The sequence below is a fragment of the Tripterygium wilfordii genome, chromosome 18 (genome assembly GCF_013401445.1).
Source record: "Tripterygium wilfordii isolate XIE 37 chromosome 18, ASM1340144v1, whole genome shotgun sequence".
Lineage (NCBI taxonomy): Eukaryota > Viridiplantae > Streptophyta > Magnoliopsida > Celastrales > Celastraceae > Tripterygium > Tripterygium wilfordii.
The window spans coordinates 6,539,038-6,557,289 of record NC_052249.1 but is presented as its reverse complement, the minus strand read 5'-3'; the positions used below and the strand labels follow the sequence as shown (position 1 = coordinate 6,557,289).

General features: G+C 37.9%; 1 non-coding gene across 1 annotated transcript; it reads left to right on the top strand.

Annotated features, from left to right (window-relative positions):
- Positions 1-1,204: 1,204 nt before the first annotated feature.
- LOC119984898 lies at positions 1,205-1,312 on the top strand. Its single transcript, XR_005464996.1, has one exon. It is a non-coding gene; the product is annotated as a small nucleolar RNA R71 (small nucleolar RNA).
- The last annotated feature ends 16,940 nt before the right edge of the window (positions 1,313-18,252 follow it).

The following is an 18,252-nucleotide window of genomic DNA, read 5'->3' as shown; positions in this document are numbered from 1 at the left end:
TGAATTCCAAGTTCCTTGTAAACCGAGAATGGCATTAAGTTGATGCTTGCTCCAAGATCTAACATCGCATGTCCATGTCGCTTGTTGCCAATGGTGATTGGTATATCAAAACTACCCGGATCGGATAGCTTGGGTGGAAGGTCCCTTTGAAGAATTGCACTCACATTTTTATTCAACCTGACTCCTTCATTAGGTGCAAATTTTAGCTTGTGAGTCTTCAAACTCTTCAAGAATTTCCCATATGCCGGTATCTGTTCTATCACATCAAGCAAGGGCAAGTTAATTTGAACTTTACTTAACACATCATAAATTTCTTTGAAATACTTATCCTGTCTGTTTTGCTTAAGGCGACCCGGGAATGGAATATGCGGCATGTAAGGATTGAATGCCTTCGTCCTGCCTTCCTTAGAATGAGTGGCAGATGGAGTAGGCTCAGATTTTTCAACATCTTGTTGAACCTCTTCTTGTTCTTTTTCACCTACATCCACAACGTCATTAGTGTCATCAACATCATTATTAATAATCTTACCACGTCGGAGATGAATGGCCTTGGCTTGTTCATTATTCTTTGGGTTGACAACAGTCTGACTAGGGAATTTCCCAGCTTCCCTTTGGCTTAATGCCTCAGCGATCTGACCAACTTGAGTCTCCAATTTCTGTTGACCAATAGCCAATTGCCGTACCATGTCCTCCAATGTGGTGGTTGGCGGATTGGCTTGGTTTTGGGTATTCTTCCATGAAAAATTAGGATGTGCTCGAAAACCTGGGTTATAAGAGTTGGAGTACGGGTCAAACCTTGGATTCCGGTTATAAGAGTTCATCATATTTGCTTGTTCTTGTACAAACTCCGGAAAGTCCACTCCTTGAGGGCATGTGACGGTGGCATGGCCAGGAACATGACATAAGGCACAGAGCTCTTGTGGAATTGTATGCCCATTCATTGCTAAAAGCATGTCCAACTTACTAGCAATTGCGTCAACCTGCGATCTTGGTGCAAAAATATCAAAATTGTTAAGTTCATAAACACCAGCTCGCTTACCTCGCGTCTCTGAATGTTGGGTCTCAACTGCTAGATTATCAAACAAAGTTTGACATTCTGCTGGAGTCTTATTCCGGATAGATCCCCCTGCGTAATTATTAACTGCAGCCTTACTAGGAACTGTTAGTGCTTTATAAAAAATGCGCATCAATACTAATAAAGGCAAAGCATGATGGGGGCATTGAGTTAACAAATTATTAAATCTCTCCCATGCCTCAGAAAACGATTCATCAAGTTGTTGTTCAAATTGCATGATCTTATCCCTAAGAGCATCAGTTTTCTGAGTTGAGAAAAATTTTTCCAAAAATTTATTTTGTACCTCAGTCCATGTTGCCAGTGAACCCGGCCTCAAACCATTAAGCCATGTCCTTGCTTTGTCCTTCATAGTGTAAGGGAAGATTTTCAACCTCAAGTGCTCCTCAGTAACCCCTGTAGACAAAGACATGCTAGAAACCATATTAAAAATTTCACGAATGTGACTAAGTGGATCTTCCGAACTTAGACCATGAAAAGAAGGCATCATGTTGAAGTGTATGGTCTTAAGCTCGTAGTTCCTAGCTGCCGTCGGAAGTACGATGCAAGATGGGGACTCTGGAATAGTGGGGATGTCAAGATCACCCATCGTTTCGGCTTGCACAACCACCGCCATCTTCTTGTCTTCGGTTGAGGATTCTTCGTTACTTTTGCCTTGATTCTTGTTCCTCAACAAACTTTCAATGTCGTCTATGTAAGGTTGTAACTCTCCTTTCAAAGAGCGTCTACCTTGCATAAACCTGAAAAAATCAAAATAAAACAAAAATTAAGTACACAATTACATTAAACTAATCCCCGGCAACGGCGCCAAAAACTTGATGTAATAATTCTCGCAAGTGCACAAGAGTCTACGAATAGTACAGTGTATGCAAGTACGAGGTCGATCCTACAGAGACTAGTTAATCTAATTAATGTACCTAACTTGATGAATGATTGAGATTTGGGGAAAAAGGAAGAATGATTGATGTAAATAAAATAAAATAAAAACAAAGAAATAAAATTCAGATTTTGTATCCAATAAGAGAAGAACACTAGGGCAATGATTTCACCTAGTAATCCTATCACAAGCATCCAATTAACAAACACACAATTATGGTTCCGATTCAAGGGTTGATTCTTTCTTAAATATGTTGGTTCGTTCGTTCGCGGTGCCAACAAATATTATTAACAATGGATTAATCCTGTTCGGTTCGCAGTTTTTAACCCAATGCTAACAACTCATTACGATCTAAAGAACTATAACAACCAATCAATCCCCTAAACCTTGTTCATGGTAGTCGACAATTGATTTCCCTAATTTCAGTTCCACTAAGACACGTGAATTCGGTTCGTTCCTTAGTCCTAGCTAGATGAATCTAATTGAACATTTAATTGGTGGCCAATCAACCCAACAAACAATAGATTATAAGCCTAGAAATTAAAGACAAGAATCATGAACCAAAATTATGCATTCAATTAATTGAAGTACTTGCAATAATCATACTAGGCTACATCAACCCTAGCAAAGAGGTTTAGTTACTCATGTTATAAGAACACAAGAAAACTAAATATGAGAACATCATGAATCAAGAACAAGAACAAAGAGAAAACTAGAGAGAAGAACAAGAGCAAAAGCTAGAGAATGTGGCTCTCCAAATTCTCCTTCTATTGTGCTAGAGGACTCCCTTTTATAGTGACAAAAGCTTCCTTCAATTAATCATCTTGTCAAACTTGGTTTCCTTCACTTAATTTGATTCGATTTCCTTTACTTGCCGTGCAAATCTCGTGGTTGCTTTTGCTCTTTTAATGACCAACGCCTTCATGCGTGTAGCTCTAACTTTCCATGCAACTTTTTGACTTTCATTCTCCTTTGCTTATTTGTCTTGATTTCCTTCTTTTATTTATTTATTTCTTTCCTTCCTTGATCTCTACGTACCTTGCTTTCTCATTGTCAAAAGAGGTGGCTCTACTTCTTTCAAAACCCCAAGATTGACTTTTATTGAACTTTCTTTGTCCTTTCCTTGGCAATGTCTCACGAGTAGCACTAGTAACCCATTTTGTTCTTTTATTTATTTCCTTTCTTCTTTCTTTCTTGATCTGCAAGTATCCTTCATTCCTCATGTGTATTGGATTATCTCAAGGCAAGCATTTTTCATCACTTTCCTCATAAATATTCTGAAAATCAAAATAATGAGAAGTTATGTAGAATCCATGCTTAGTTCAATTAAAAGAGACAAAAAAAACAAGTGTAAAGTGAGGTTTAAAAATATATAAAATATAGTACGATCAATAAGCATGTCACGTTTTAGTGCAATTTCAAACATAACTTGGTCTATTCGCATCATTACCTTACGAAACGTTGCACGAAGGCTAAACTAGCCAGTTACACTTCCAAGAATACTCAATAGAGTACAACGGTCCACATTGATGCTTTGGAATTGCTAAACTATCTCCATATACGAGCTTTTCACGTTTTTGTGCAATTTCAAACATAACTTGGTCTATTCGCATCTTTACCTTACGAAACGTTGCACGAAGGCTAAACTAGCCAGTTAGACTTGTAAGAATACTAAATAGAGTACAACGGTCCACATTGATGCTTTGGAATTGCTCAACTCTCTCCATATATGAGCTTTTCAAGTTTTTGGGCAATTTCAAACATAACTTAGTCTATTCGCATCTTTACCTTACGAAACATTGCACGAAGGCTAAACTAGCAAGTTAGACTTCTAAGAACACTAAAAAAAGTACAACGGTCCACATTGATGCTTTGGAATTGCTCAACTCTCTCCATAGATAAGCATGTCACGTTTTAGTGCAATTTCAAACATAACTTGGTCTATTCGCATCTTTACCTTACGAAACGTTGCACGAAGGCTAAACTAGTACGTTCGACTTCTAAGAATACTAAATAGAGTACAATGGTCCGCATTGATGCTTTGGAATTGCTCAACTCTCTCCATATACGAGCTTTTCACATTTGTATGTAATTTCAAACATAACTTGGTCTATTCGCATCTTTACCTTACGAAACGTTGCACGAAGGCTAAACTAGCCAATTAGACTTCTAAGAATACTAAATAGAGTACAACGGTCCACATTGATGCTTTGGAATTGCTCAACTCTCACCTTATATGAGCTTTTCACGTTTTTGTGAAATTTCAAAGATAACTTGGTCTATTCGCATCTTTACCTTACGAAACGTTGCACGAAGGCTAAACTAGCAAGTTAGACTTCTAAGAATACTAAATAGAGTACAACGGTCCACATTAATGCTTTGGAATTGCTCAACTCTCTCCATATACGCGCTTTTCACGTTTTTGTGCAATTTTAAACATAACTTGATCTATTCGCATCTTTACCTTACGAAACATGGCACGAAGGTTAAACAAGCTAGTTAGACATCTAAGAATACTAAATAGAGTACAACGGTCCACATTGACGCTTTGAAATTGCTCAACTCTCTCCATATGCGAGCTTTTCACGTGTTTGTGCAATTTCAAACATAAATTGGTCTATTCGCATCTTTACCTTACGAAACGTTGCACGAAGGCTAAATGAGCAGCTAAGACTTCTAAGAACACTAAAAAGAGTACAACGGTTCACATTGATGCTTTGGAATTGCTCAACTCTCTTCATAGATAAGCATGTCACGTTTTAGTGCAATTTCAAACATAACTTGGTCTATTCGCATCATTACCTTACGAAACGTTGCACGAAGGCTAAACTAGCCAGTTAGACTTCCAAGAATACTCAATAGAGTACAACGGTCCACATTGATGCTTTGGAATTGCTCAACTATCTCCATATACGAGCTTTTCACGTTTTTGTGCAATTTCAAACATAACTTGGTCTATTCGCATCTTTACCTTACGAAACGTTGCACGAAGGCTAAATGAGCAGCTAAGACTTCTAAGAACACTAAAAAGAGTACAACGGTTCACCTTGATGCTTTGGAATTGCTCAACTGTCACCTTATATGAGCTTTTCACGTTTTTGTGAAATTTCAAAGATAACTTGGTCTATTCGCATCTTTACCTTACGAAATATTGCACGAGGGCTAAATGAGCAGGTTAGATTTCTAAGAACACTAAATTGAGTACAACGGTCCACATTGAGGCTTTGGAATTGCTCAACTCTCTCCATACATAAGCATGTCACGTTTTAGTGCAATTTCGAACATAACTTAGTCTATTCGCATCTTTACCTTACGAAACATTGCACGAAGGCTAAACTTGCAAGTTAGACTTCTAAGAATACTAAATAGAGTAGAACGGTCCACATTGATGCTTTGGAATTGCTCAACTCTCTCCATATACGAGCTTTTCACGTTTTTGTGTAATTTCAAACATAACTTGGTCTATTCGCATTTTTACCTTACGAAACGTTGCACGAAGGCTAAACTAGCTAGTTAGACTTCTAAGAATACTAAATAGAGTACAAGGGTCCACATTGATGCTTTGGAATTGCTCAACTCTCACCATATATGAGCTTTTCACGTTTTTGCGAAATTTCAAAGATAACTTGGTCTATTCGCATCATTACCTTACGAAACGTTGCACGAAGGCTAAACTAGCAAGTTCGACTTCTAAGAATACTAAATAGAGTACAACGGTCCACATTAATGCTTTGGAATAGCTCAACTCTCTCCATATACGCGCTTTTCACGTTTTTGTGCAATTTTACACATAACTTGGTCTATTTGCATCTTTACCTTACGAAACGTGGCACGAAGGCTAAACAAGCTAGTTAGACTTCTAAGAATACTAAATAGAGTACAACGGTCCACATTGATGCTTTGGAATTGCTCAACTCTCTCCATATGCGAGCTTTTCACATTTTTGTGCAATTTCAAACATAACTTGGTCTATTCGCATCTTTATCTTACGAAACGTTGCACGAAGGCTAAACAAGCTAGTTAGACTTCTAAGAATACTAAATAGAGTACAACGGTCCACATTGACGCTTTGGAATTGCTCAACTCTCTCCATATGCGAGCTTTTCACGTTTTTGTGCAATTTCAAACATAACTTGGTCTATTCGCATCTTTACCTTACGAAACGTTGCACGAAGGCTAAATGAGCAGCTAAGACTTCTAAGAACAATAAAAAGAGTACAACGGTTCACATTGATGCTTTGGAATTGCTCAACTCTCACCTTATATGAGCTTTTCACGTTTTTGTGAAATTTCAAAGATAACTTGGTCTATTCGCATCTTTACCTTACGAAACGTTGCACGAAGGCTAAACTAGCAAGTTAGACTTCTAAGAATACTAAATAGAGTACAACGGTCCACATTAATGCTTTGGAATTGCTCAACTCTCTCCATATACGCGCTTTTCACGTTTTTGTGCAATTTTAAACATAACTTGGTCTATTCGCATCTTTACCTTACGAAACGTGGCACGAAGGTTAAACAAGCTAGTTAGACTTCTAAGAATACTAAATAGAGTACAATGGTCCGCATTGATGCTTTGGAATTGCTCAACTCTCTCCATATACGAGCTTTTCACGTTTGTATGTAATTTCAAACATAACTTGGTCTATTCGCATCTTTACCTTACGAAACGTTGCACGATGGCTAAATTAGCCAATTAGACTTCTAAGAATACTAAATAGAGTACAACGGTCCACATTGATGCTTTGGAATTGCTCAACTCTCACCTTATATGAGCTTTTCACGTTTTTGTGAAATTTCAAAGATAACTTGGTCTATTCGCATCTTTACCTTACGAAACGTTGCACGAAGGCTAAACTAGCAAGTTAGACTTCTAAGAATACCAAATAGAGTACAACGGTCCACATTAATGCTTTGGAATTGCTCAACTCTCTCCATATACGCGCTTTTCTCGTTTTTGTGTAATTTTAAACATAACTTGGTCTATTCGCATCTTTACCTTACGAAACGTGGCACGAAGGTTAAACAAGCTAGTTAGACTTCTAAGAATACTAAATAGAGTACAACGGTCCACATTGACGCTTTGGAATTGCTCAACTCTCTCCATATGCACGCTTTTCACGTTTTTGTGCAATTTCAAACATAACTTGGTCTATTCGCATCATTACCTTACGAAACGTTGCAAGAAGGCTAAGCTAGCCAGTTAGACTTCCAAGAATACTCAATAGAGTACAACGGTCCACATTGATGCTTTGGAATTGCTCAACTATCTCCATATACGAGCTTTTCACGTTTTTGTGCAATTTCAAACATAACTTGGTCTATTCGCATCTTTACCTTACGAAACGTTGCACGAAGGCTAAATGAGCAGCTAAGACTTCTAAGAACACTAAAAAGAGTACAACGGTTCACATTGATGCTTTGGAATTGCTCAACTGTCACCTTATATGAGCTTTTCACGTTTTTGTGAAATTTCAAAGATAACTTGGTCTATTCGCATCTTTACCTTACGAAATATTGCACGAGGGCTAAATGAGCAGGTTAGATTTCTAAGAACACTAAATTGAGCACAACGGTCCACATTGAGGCTTTGGAATTGCTCAACTCTCTCCATACATAAGAATGTCACGTTTTAGTGCAATTTTGAACATAACTTAGTCTATTCGCATCTTTACCTTACGAAACATTGCACGAAGGCTAAACTTGCAAGTTAGACTTCTAAGAATACTAAATAGAGTAGAACGGTCCACATTGATGCTTTGGAATTGCTCAACTCTCTCCATATACGAGCTTTTCACGTTTTTGTGTAATTTCAAACATAACTTGGTCTATTCGCATTTTTACCTTACGAAACGTTACACGAAGGCTAAACTAGCTAGTTAGACTTCTAAGAATACTAAATAGAGTACAAGGGTCCACTTTGATGCTTTGGAATTGCTCAACTCTCACCATATATGAGCTTTTCACGTTTTTGCGAAATTTCAAAGATAACTTGGTCTATTCGCATCTTTACCTTACGAAACGTTGCACGAAGGCTAAACTAGCAAGTTCGACTTCTAAGAATACTAAATAGAGTACAACGGTCCACATTAATGCTTTGGAATTGCTCAACTCTCTCCATATACGCGCTTTTCACGTTTTTGTGCAATTTTAAACATAACTTGGTCTATTCGCATCTTTACCTTACGAAACGTGGCACGAAGGTTAAACAAGCTAGTTAGACTTCTAAGAATACTAAATAGAGTACAACGGTCCACATTGACGCTTTGGAATTGCTCAACTCTCTCCATATGCGAGCTTTTCACGTTTTTGTGCAATTTCAAACACAACTTGGTCTATTCGCATCTTTACCATACGAAACGTTGCACGAAGGCTAAATGAGCAGCTAAGACTTCTAAGAACACTAAAAAGAGTACAACGGTTCACATTGATGCTTTGGAATTGCTCAACTCTCTTCATAGATAAACATGTCACGTTTTAGTGCAATTTCAAACATAACTTGGTCTATTCGCATCATTACCTTACGAAACGTTGCACGAAGGCTAAACTAGCCAGTTAGACTTCCAAGAATACTCAATAGAGTACAACGGTCCACATTGATGCTTTGGAATTGCTCAACTATCTCCATATACGAGCTTTTCACGTTTTTGTGCAATTTCAAACATAACTTGGTCTATTCGCATCTTTACCTTACGAAACGTTGCACGAAGGCTAAATGAGCAGCTAAGACTTCTAAGAACACTAAAAAGAGTACAACGGTTCACATTGATGCTTTGGAATTGCTCAACTCTCTTCATGGATAAGCATGTCACGTTTTAGTGCAATTTCAAACATAACTTGGTCTATTCGCATCATTACCTTACGAAACGTTGCACGAAGGCTAAACTAGCCAGTTAGACTTCCAAGAATACTCAATAGAGTACAACGGTCCACATTGATGCTTTGGAATTGCTAAACTATCTCCATATACGAGCTTTTCACGTTTTTGTGCAATTTCAAACATAACTTGGTCTATTCGCATCTTTACCTTACGAAACGTTGCACGAAGGCTAAATGAGCAGCTAAGACTTCTAAGAACACTAAAAAGAGTACAACGGTTCACATTGATGCTTTGGAATTGCTCAACTCTCTTCATAGATAAGCATGTCACGTTTTAGTGCAATTTCAAACATAACTTGGTCTATTCGCATCATTACCTTACGAAACGTTGCACGAAGGCTAAACTAGCCAGTTAGACTTCCAAGAATACTCAATAGAGTACAACGGTCCACATTGATGCTTTGGAATTGCTAAACTATCTCCATATACGAGCTTTTCACGTTTTTGTGCAATTTCAAACATAACTTGGTCTATTCGCATCTTTACCTTACGAAACGTTGCACGAAGGCTAAACTAGCCAGTTAGACTTGTAAGAATACTAAATAGAGTACAACGGTCCACATTGATGCTTTGGAATTGCTCAACTCTCTCCATATATGAGCTTTTCAAGTTTTTGGGCAATTTCAAACATAATTTCGTCTATACGCATCTTTACCTTACGAAACATTGCACGAAGGCTAAATGAGCAGGTTAGATTTTTAAGAACACTAAATTGAGTACAACGATCCACATTGAGGCTTTGGAATTGCTCAACTCTCTCCATACATAAGCATGTCACGTTATAGTGCAATTTCGAACATAACTTAGTCTATTCGCATCTATACCTTACGAAACATTGCACGAAGGCTAAACTAGCAAGTTAGATTTCTAAGAACACTAAAAAAAGTACAACGGTCCACATTGATGCTTTGGAATTGCTCAACTCTCTCCATAGATAAGCATGTCACGTTTTAGTGCAATTTCAAACATAACTTGGTCTATTCGCATCTTTACCTTACGAAACGTTGCACGAAGGCTAAACTAGTACGTTCGACTTCTAAGAATACTAAATAGAGTACAATGGTCCGCATTGATGCTTTGGAATTGCTCAACTCTCTCCATATACGAGCTTTTCACGTTTGTATGTAATTTCAAACATAACTTGGTCTATTCGCATCTTTACCTTACGAAACGTTGCACGAAGGCTAAACTAGCCAATTAGACTTCTAAGAATACTAAATAGAGTACAACGGTCCACATTGATGCTTTGGAATTGCTCAACTCTCACCTTATATGAGCTTTTCACGTTTTTGTGAAATTTCAAAGATAACTTGGTCTATTCGCATCTTTACCTTACGAAACGTTGCACGAAGGCTAAACTAGCAAGTTAGACTTCTAAGAATACTAAATAGAGTACAACGGTCCACATTAATGCTTTGGAATTGCTCAACTCTCTCCATATACGCGCTTTTCACGTTTTTGTGCAATTTTAAACATAACTTGGTCTATTCGCATCTTTACCTTACGAAACGTGGCACGAAGGTTAAACAAGCTAGTTAGACTTCTAAGAATACTAAATAGAGTACAACGGTCCACATTGACGCTTTGGAATTGCTCAACTCTCTCCATATGCGAGCTTTTCACGTTTTTGTGCAATTTCAAACACAACTTGGTCTATTCGCATCTTTACCTTACGAAACGTTGCACGAAGGCTAAATGAGCAGCTAAGACTTCTAAGAACACTAAAAAGAGTACAACGGTTCACATTGATGCTTTGGAATTGCTCAACTCTCTTCATAGATAAGCATGTCACGTTTTAGTGCAATTTCAAACATAACTTGGTCTATTCGCATCATTACCTTACGAAACGTTGCACGAAGGCTAAACTAGCCAGTTAGACTTCCAAGAATACTCAATAGAGTACAACGGTCCACATTGATGCTTTGGAATTGCTCAACTATCTCCATATACGAGCTTTTCACGTTTTTGTGCAATTTCAAACATAACTTGGTCTATTCGCATCTTTACCTTACGAAACGTTGCACGAAGGCTAAATGAGCAGCTAAGACTTCTAAGAACACTAAAAAGAGTACAACGGTTCACATTGATGCTTTGGAATTGCTCAACTCTCTTCATAGATAAGCATGTCACGTTTTAGTGCAATTTCAAACATAACTTGGTCTATTCGCATCATTACCTTACGAAACGTTGCACGAAGGCTAAACTAGCCAGTTAGACTTCCAAGAATACTCAATAGAGTACAACGGTCCACATTGATGCTTTGGAATTGCTAAACTATCTCCATATACGAGCTTTTCACGTTTTTGTGCAATTTCAAACATAACTTGGTCTATTCGCATCTTTACCTTACGAAACGTTGCACGAAGGCTAAATGAGCAGCTAAGACTTCTAAGAACACTAAAAAGAGTACAACGGTTCACATTGATGCTTTGGAATTGCTCAACTGTCACCTTATATGAGCTGTTCACGTTTTTGTGAAATTTCAAAGATAACTTGGTCTATTCGCATTTTTACCTTACGAAATATTGCACGAGGGCTAAATGAGCAGGTTAGATTTCTAAGAACACTAAATTGAGTACAACGGTCCACATTGAGGCTTTGGAATTGCTCAACTCTCTCCGTACATAAGCATGTCACGTTTTAGTGCAATTTCGAACATAACTTAGTCTATTGGCATCTTTACCTTACGAAACATTGCACGAAGGCTAAACTTGCAAGTTAGACTTCTAAGAATACTAAATAGAGTAGAACGGTCCACATTGATGCTTTGGAATTGCTCAACTCTCTCCATATACGAGCTTTTCACGTTTTTGTGTAATTTCAAACATAACTTGGTCTATTCGCATTTTTACCTTACGAAACGTTGCACGAAGGCTAAACTAGCTAGTTAGACTTCTAAGAATACTAAATAGAGTACAAGGGTCCACATTGATGCTTTGGAATTGCTCAACTCTCACCATATATGAGCTTTTCACGTTTTTGCGAAATTTCAAAGATAACTTGGTCTATTCGCATCTTTACCTTACGAAACGTTGCACGAAGCCTAAACTAGCAAGTTCGACTTCTAAGAATACTAAATAGAGTACAACGGTCCACATTAATGCTTTGGAACTGCTCAACTCTCTCCATATACGCGCTTTTCACGTTTTTGTGCAATTTTACACATAACTTGGTCTGTTCGCATCTTTACCTTACGAAACGTGGCACGAAGGCTAAACAAGCTAGTTAGACTTCTAAGAATACTAAATAGAGTACAACGGTCCACATTGACACTTTGGAATTGCTCAACTCTCTCCATATGCGAGCTTTTCACATTTTTGTGCAATTTCAAACATAACTTGGTCTATTCGCATCTTTATCTTACGAAACGTTGCACGAAGGCTAAACAAGCTAGTTAGACTTCTAAGAATACTAAATAGAGTACAACGGTCCACATTGACGCTTTGGAATTGCTCAACTCTCTCCATATGCGAGCTTTTCACGTTTTTGTGCAATTTTACACATAACTTGGTCTATTCGCATCTTTACCTTACGAAACGTGGCACGAAGGCTAAACAAGCTAGTTAGACTTCTAAGAATACTAAATAGAGTACAACGGTCCACATTGACACTTTGGAATTGCTCAACTCTCTCCATATGCGAGCTTTTCACATTTTTGTGCAATTTCAAACATAACTTGGTCTATTCGCATCTTTATCTTACGAAACGTTGCACGAAGGCTAAACAAGCTAGTTAGACTTCTAAGAATACTAAATAGAGTACAACGGTCCACATTGATGCTTTGGAATTGCTCAACTCTCACCTTATATGAGCTTTTCACGTTTTTGTGAAATTTCAAAGATAAATTGGTCTATTCGCATCTTTACCTTACGAAACGTTGCACGAAGGCTAAACTAGCAAGTTAGACTTCTAAGAATACTAAATAGAGTACAACGGTCCACATTAATGCTTTGGAATTGCTCAACTCTCTCCATATACGAGCTTTTCACGTTTTTGTGCAATTTTAAACATAACTTGGTCTATTCGCATCTTTACCTTACGAAACGTGGCACGAAGGTTAAACAAGCTAGTTAGACTTCTAAGAATACTAAATAGAGTACAATGGTCCGCATTGATGCTTTGGAATTGCTCAACTCTCTCCATATACGAGCTTTTCACGTTTGTATGTAATTTCAAAGATAACTTGGTCTATTCGCATCTTTACCTTACGAAACGTTGCACGAAGGCTAAACTAGCCAATTAGACTTCTAAGAATACTAAATAGAGTACAACGGTCCACATTGATGCTTTGGAATTGCTCAACTCTCACCTTATATGAGCTTTTCACGTTTTTGTGAAATTTCAAAGATAACTTGGTCTATTCGCATCTTTACCTTACGAAACGTTGCACGAAGGCTAAACTAGCAAGTTAGACTTCTAAGAATACTAAATAGAGTACAACGGTCCACATTAATGCTTTGGAATTGCTCAACTCTCTCTATATACGCGCTTTTCACGTTTTTGTGCAATTTTAAACATAACTTGGTCTATTCGCATCTTTACCTTACGAAACGTGGCACGAAGGTTAAACAAGCTAGTTAGACTTCTAAGAATACTAAATAGAGTACAGCGGTCCACATTGACGCTTTGGAATTGCTCAACTCTCTCCATATGCACGCTTTTCACGTTTTTGTGCAATTTCAAACATAACTTGGTCTATTCGCATCTTTACCTTACGAAACGTTGCACGAAGGCTAAATGAGCAGCTAAGACTTCTAAGAACACTAAAAAGAGTACAACGGTCCACATTGATGCTTTGGAATTGCTCAACTCTCTCCATAGATAAGCATGTCACGTTTTAGTGCAATTTCATACATAACATGGTCTATTCGCATCTTTACCTTACGAAACGTTGCACGAAGGCTAAACTAGCCAGTTAGACTTCTAAGAATACTAAATAGAGTACAACGGTCCACATTGATGCTTTGGAATTGCCCAACTCTCTCCATATACGCGCTTTTCACGTTTTTGTGCAATTTCAAACATAACTTGGTCTATTCGCATCTTTACCTTATGAAACGTTGCACGAAGGCTAAATGAGCAGCTAAGACTTCTAAGAACACTAAAAAGAGTACAACGGTCCACATTGATGCTTTGGAATTGCTCAAATCTCTTCATAGATAAGCATGTCACGTTTTAGTGCAATTTCATACATAACATGGTCTATTCGCATCTTTACCCTACGAAACGTTGCACGAAGGCTAAACTAGCCAGTTAGACTTCTAAGAATACTCAATAGAGTACAAAGGTCCACATTGATGCTTTGGAATTGCTCAACTCTCTCCATATACGAGCTTTTCACGTTATAGTGCAATTTCGAACATAACTTAGTCTATTCGCATCTTTACCTTACGAAACGTTGCACGAAGGCTAAACTAGCAAGTTCGACTTCTAAGAATACTAAATAGAGTACGACGGTCCACATTGACGCTTTGGAATTGCTCAACTCTCTCCATATACGAGCTTTTCACGTTATAGTGCAATTTCGAACATAACTTAGTCTATTCGCATCTTTACCTTACGAAACGTTGCACGAAGGCTAAACTAGCAAGTTAGACTTCCAAGAATACTAAATAGAGTACAACGGTCCACATTGATGCTTTGGAATTGCCCAACTCTCTCCATATACGCGCTTTTCACGTTTTTGTGCAATTTCAAACATAACTTGGTCTATTCGCATCTTTACCTTATGAAACGTTGCACGAAGGCTAAATGAGCAGCTAAGACTTCTAAGAACAGTAAAAAGAGTACAACGGTCCACATTGATGCTTTGGAATTGCTCAAATCTCTTCATAGATAAGCATGTCACGTTTTAGTGCAATTTCATACATAACATGGTCTATACGCATCTTTACCTTACGAAACGTTGCACGAAGGCTAAACTAGCCAGTTAGACTTCTAAGAATACTCAATAGAGTACAAAGGTCCACATTGATGCTTTGGAATTGCTCAACTCTCTCCATATACGAGCTTTTCACGTTTTTGTCCAATTTCAAACATAACTTGGTCTATTCGCACCTTTACCTTACGAAACGTTGCACGAAGGCTAAACTAGCCAATTAGACTTCTAAGAATACTAAATAGAGTACAACGGTCCACATTGATGCTTTGGAATTGCTCAACTCTCTCCATATATGAGCTTCTTAAGTTTTTGGGCAATTTCAAACATAATTTCATCTATACGCATCTTTAACTTACGACACATTGCACGAAGGCTAAATGAGCAGGTTAGATTTCTAAGAACACTAAATTGAGTACAACAGTCCACATTGAGGCTTTGGAATTGCTCAACTCTCTTCATACATAAGCATGTCACGTTTTAGTGGAATTTCGAACATAACTTAGTCTATTCGCATCTTTGCCTTACGAAACATTGCACGAAGGCTAAACTTGCAAGTTAGACTTCTAAGAATACTAAATAGAGTAGAATGGTCCACATTGATGCTTTGGAATTGCTCAACTCTCTCCATATACGAGCTTTTCACGTTTTTGTGTAATTTCAAACATAACTTGGTCTATTCGCATTTTTACCTTACGAAACGTTGCACGAAGGCTAAACTAGCTAGTTAGACTTCTAAGAATACTAAATAGAGTACAAGGGTCCACAGTGATGCTTTGGAATTGCTCAACTCTCACCATATATGAGCTTTTCACGTTTTTGCGAAATTTCAAAGATAACTTGGTCTATTCGCATCTTTACCTTACGAAATGTTGCACGAAGGCTAAACTAGCAAGTTCGACTTCTAAGAATACTAAATAGAGTACAACGGTCCACATTGATACTTTGGAATTGCTCAACTCTCTCCATATACGCGCTTTTCAAGTTTTTGTGCAATTTCAAACATAACTTGGTCTATTCGCATCTTTACCTTACGAAATGTTGCACGAAGGCAAAACTAGCTAGTTCGACTTCTAAGAATACTAAATAGAGTACGACGGTCCACATTGACGCTTTGGAATTGCTCAACTCTCTCCATATACGAGCTTTTCACGTTTTTGTGCAATTTCAAACATAACTTGGTCTATTCGCATCTTTACCTTACGAAACGTTGCACGAAGGCTAAATGAGCAGCTAAGACTTCTAAGAACACTAAAAAGAGTACAACGGTCCACATTGATGCTTTGGAATTGCTCAACTCTCTCCATAGACGAGCTCTTCACGTTTTTGTGCAATTTCAAACATAACTTGGTCTATTCGCATCTTTACCTTACGAAACGTTGCACGAAGGCTAAACTAGCTAGCTAGACTTCTAAGAATACTAAATAGAGTACAACGGTCCACATTGATGCTTTGGAATTGCACAACTCTCTCCATATACGAGCCCTACACGTTTTTGTGCAATTTCAAACATAACTTGGTCTATTCGCCTCTTTACCTTACGAAACGTTGCACGAAGGCTAAACTAGTACGTTAGACTTCTAAGAATACTAAATAGAGTACAAGGGTCCGCATTGATGCTTTGGAATTGCTCAACTCTCTCCATATATGAGCTTTTCAAGTTTTTGGGCAATTTCAAACATAACCTGGTCTATTCGCATCTTTACCTTACGAAACGTTGCACGAAGGCTAAACTAGCTAGTTAGACTTCTAAGAATACTAAATAGAGTACGACGGTCCACATTGACGCTTTGGAATTGCTCAACTCTCTCCATATACGAGCTTTTCACGTTTTTGTGCAATTTCAAACATAACTTGGTCTATTCGCATCTTTACCTTACGAAACGTTGCACGAAGGCTAAATGAGCAGCTAAGACTTCTAAGAACACTAAAAAGAGTACAACGGTCCACATTGATGCTTTGGAATTGCTCAACTCTCTCCATAGATAAGCATGTCACGTTTTAGTGCAATTTCAAACATAACTTAGTCTATTCGCATCTTTACCTTACGAAACGTTGCACGAAGGCTAAAGTAGCAAGTTAGACTTCCAAGAATACTAAATAGAGTACAACGGTCCACATTGATGCTTTGGAATTGCCCAACTCTCTCCATATACGCGCTTTTCACGTTTTTGTGCAATTTCAAACATAACTTGGTCTATTCGCATCTTTACCTTATGAAACGTTGCACGAAGGCTAAATGAGCAGCTAAGACTTCTAAGAACACTAAAAAGAGTACAACGGTCCACATTGATGCTTTGGAATTGCTCAAATCTCTTCATAGATAAGCATTTCACGTTTTAGTGCAATTTCATACATGACATGGTCTATTCGCATCTTTACCTTACGAAACGTTGCACGAAGGCTAAACTAGCCAGTTAGACTTCTAAGAATACTCAATAGAGTACAAAGGTCCACATTGATGCTTTGGAATTGCTCAACTCCTCTCCATATACGAAGCTTTTCAACGTTTTTGTCCAATTTCAAACATAACTTGGTCTATTCGCACCTTTACCTTACGAAATGTTGCACGAAGGCTAAACTAGCCAATTAGACTTCTAAGAATACTAAATAGAGTACAACGGTCCACATTGATGCTTTGGAATTGCTCAACTCTCTCCATATATGAGCTTCTTAAGTTTTTGGGCAATTTCAAACATAATTTCGTCTATACGCATCTTTAACTTACGACACATTGCACGAAGGCTAAATGAGCAGGTTTAGATTTCTAAGAACACTAAATTGAGTACACAGTCCACATTGAGGCTTTGGAATTGCGCAACTCTCTTCATACATAAGCATGTCACGTTTTAGTGGAAATTTCGAACATAACTTAGTCTATTCGCATCTTTGCCTTACGAAAACATTGCACGAAGGCTAAACTTGCAAGTTAGACTTCTAAGAATACTAAATAGAGTAGAATGGTCCACATTGATGCTTTGGAATTGCTCAACTCTCTCCATATACGAGCTTTTCACGTTTTTGTGAAATTTCAAACATAACTTGGTCTATTCGCATTTTACCTTACGAAACGTTGCACGAAGGCTAAACTAGCTAGTTAGACTTCAAGAATACTAAATAGAGTACAACGGTCCACATTGATGCTTTGGAATTGCTCAACTCTCACCATATATGAGCTTTTCACGTTTTTGCAATTTCAAAGATAACTTGGTCTATTCGCATCTTTACCTTACGAAATGTTGCACGAAGGCTAAACTAGCAAGTTCGACTTCTAAGAATACTAAATAGAGTACAACGGTCCACATTGATACTTTGGAATTGCTCAACTCTCTCCATATACGAGCTTTTCAGTTTTTGTGCAATTTCAAACATAACTTGGTCTATTCGCATCTTTACCTTACGAAATGTTGCACGAAGGCAAAACTAGCTAGTTCGACTTCTAAGAATAAATAGAGTACGACGGTCCACATTGACGCTTTGGAATTGCTCAACTCTCTCCATATACGGCTTTTCACGTTTTTGTGCAATTTCAAACATAACTTGGTC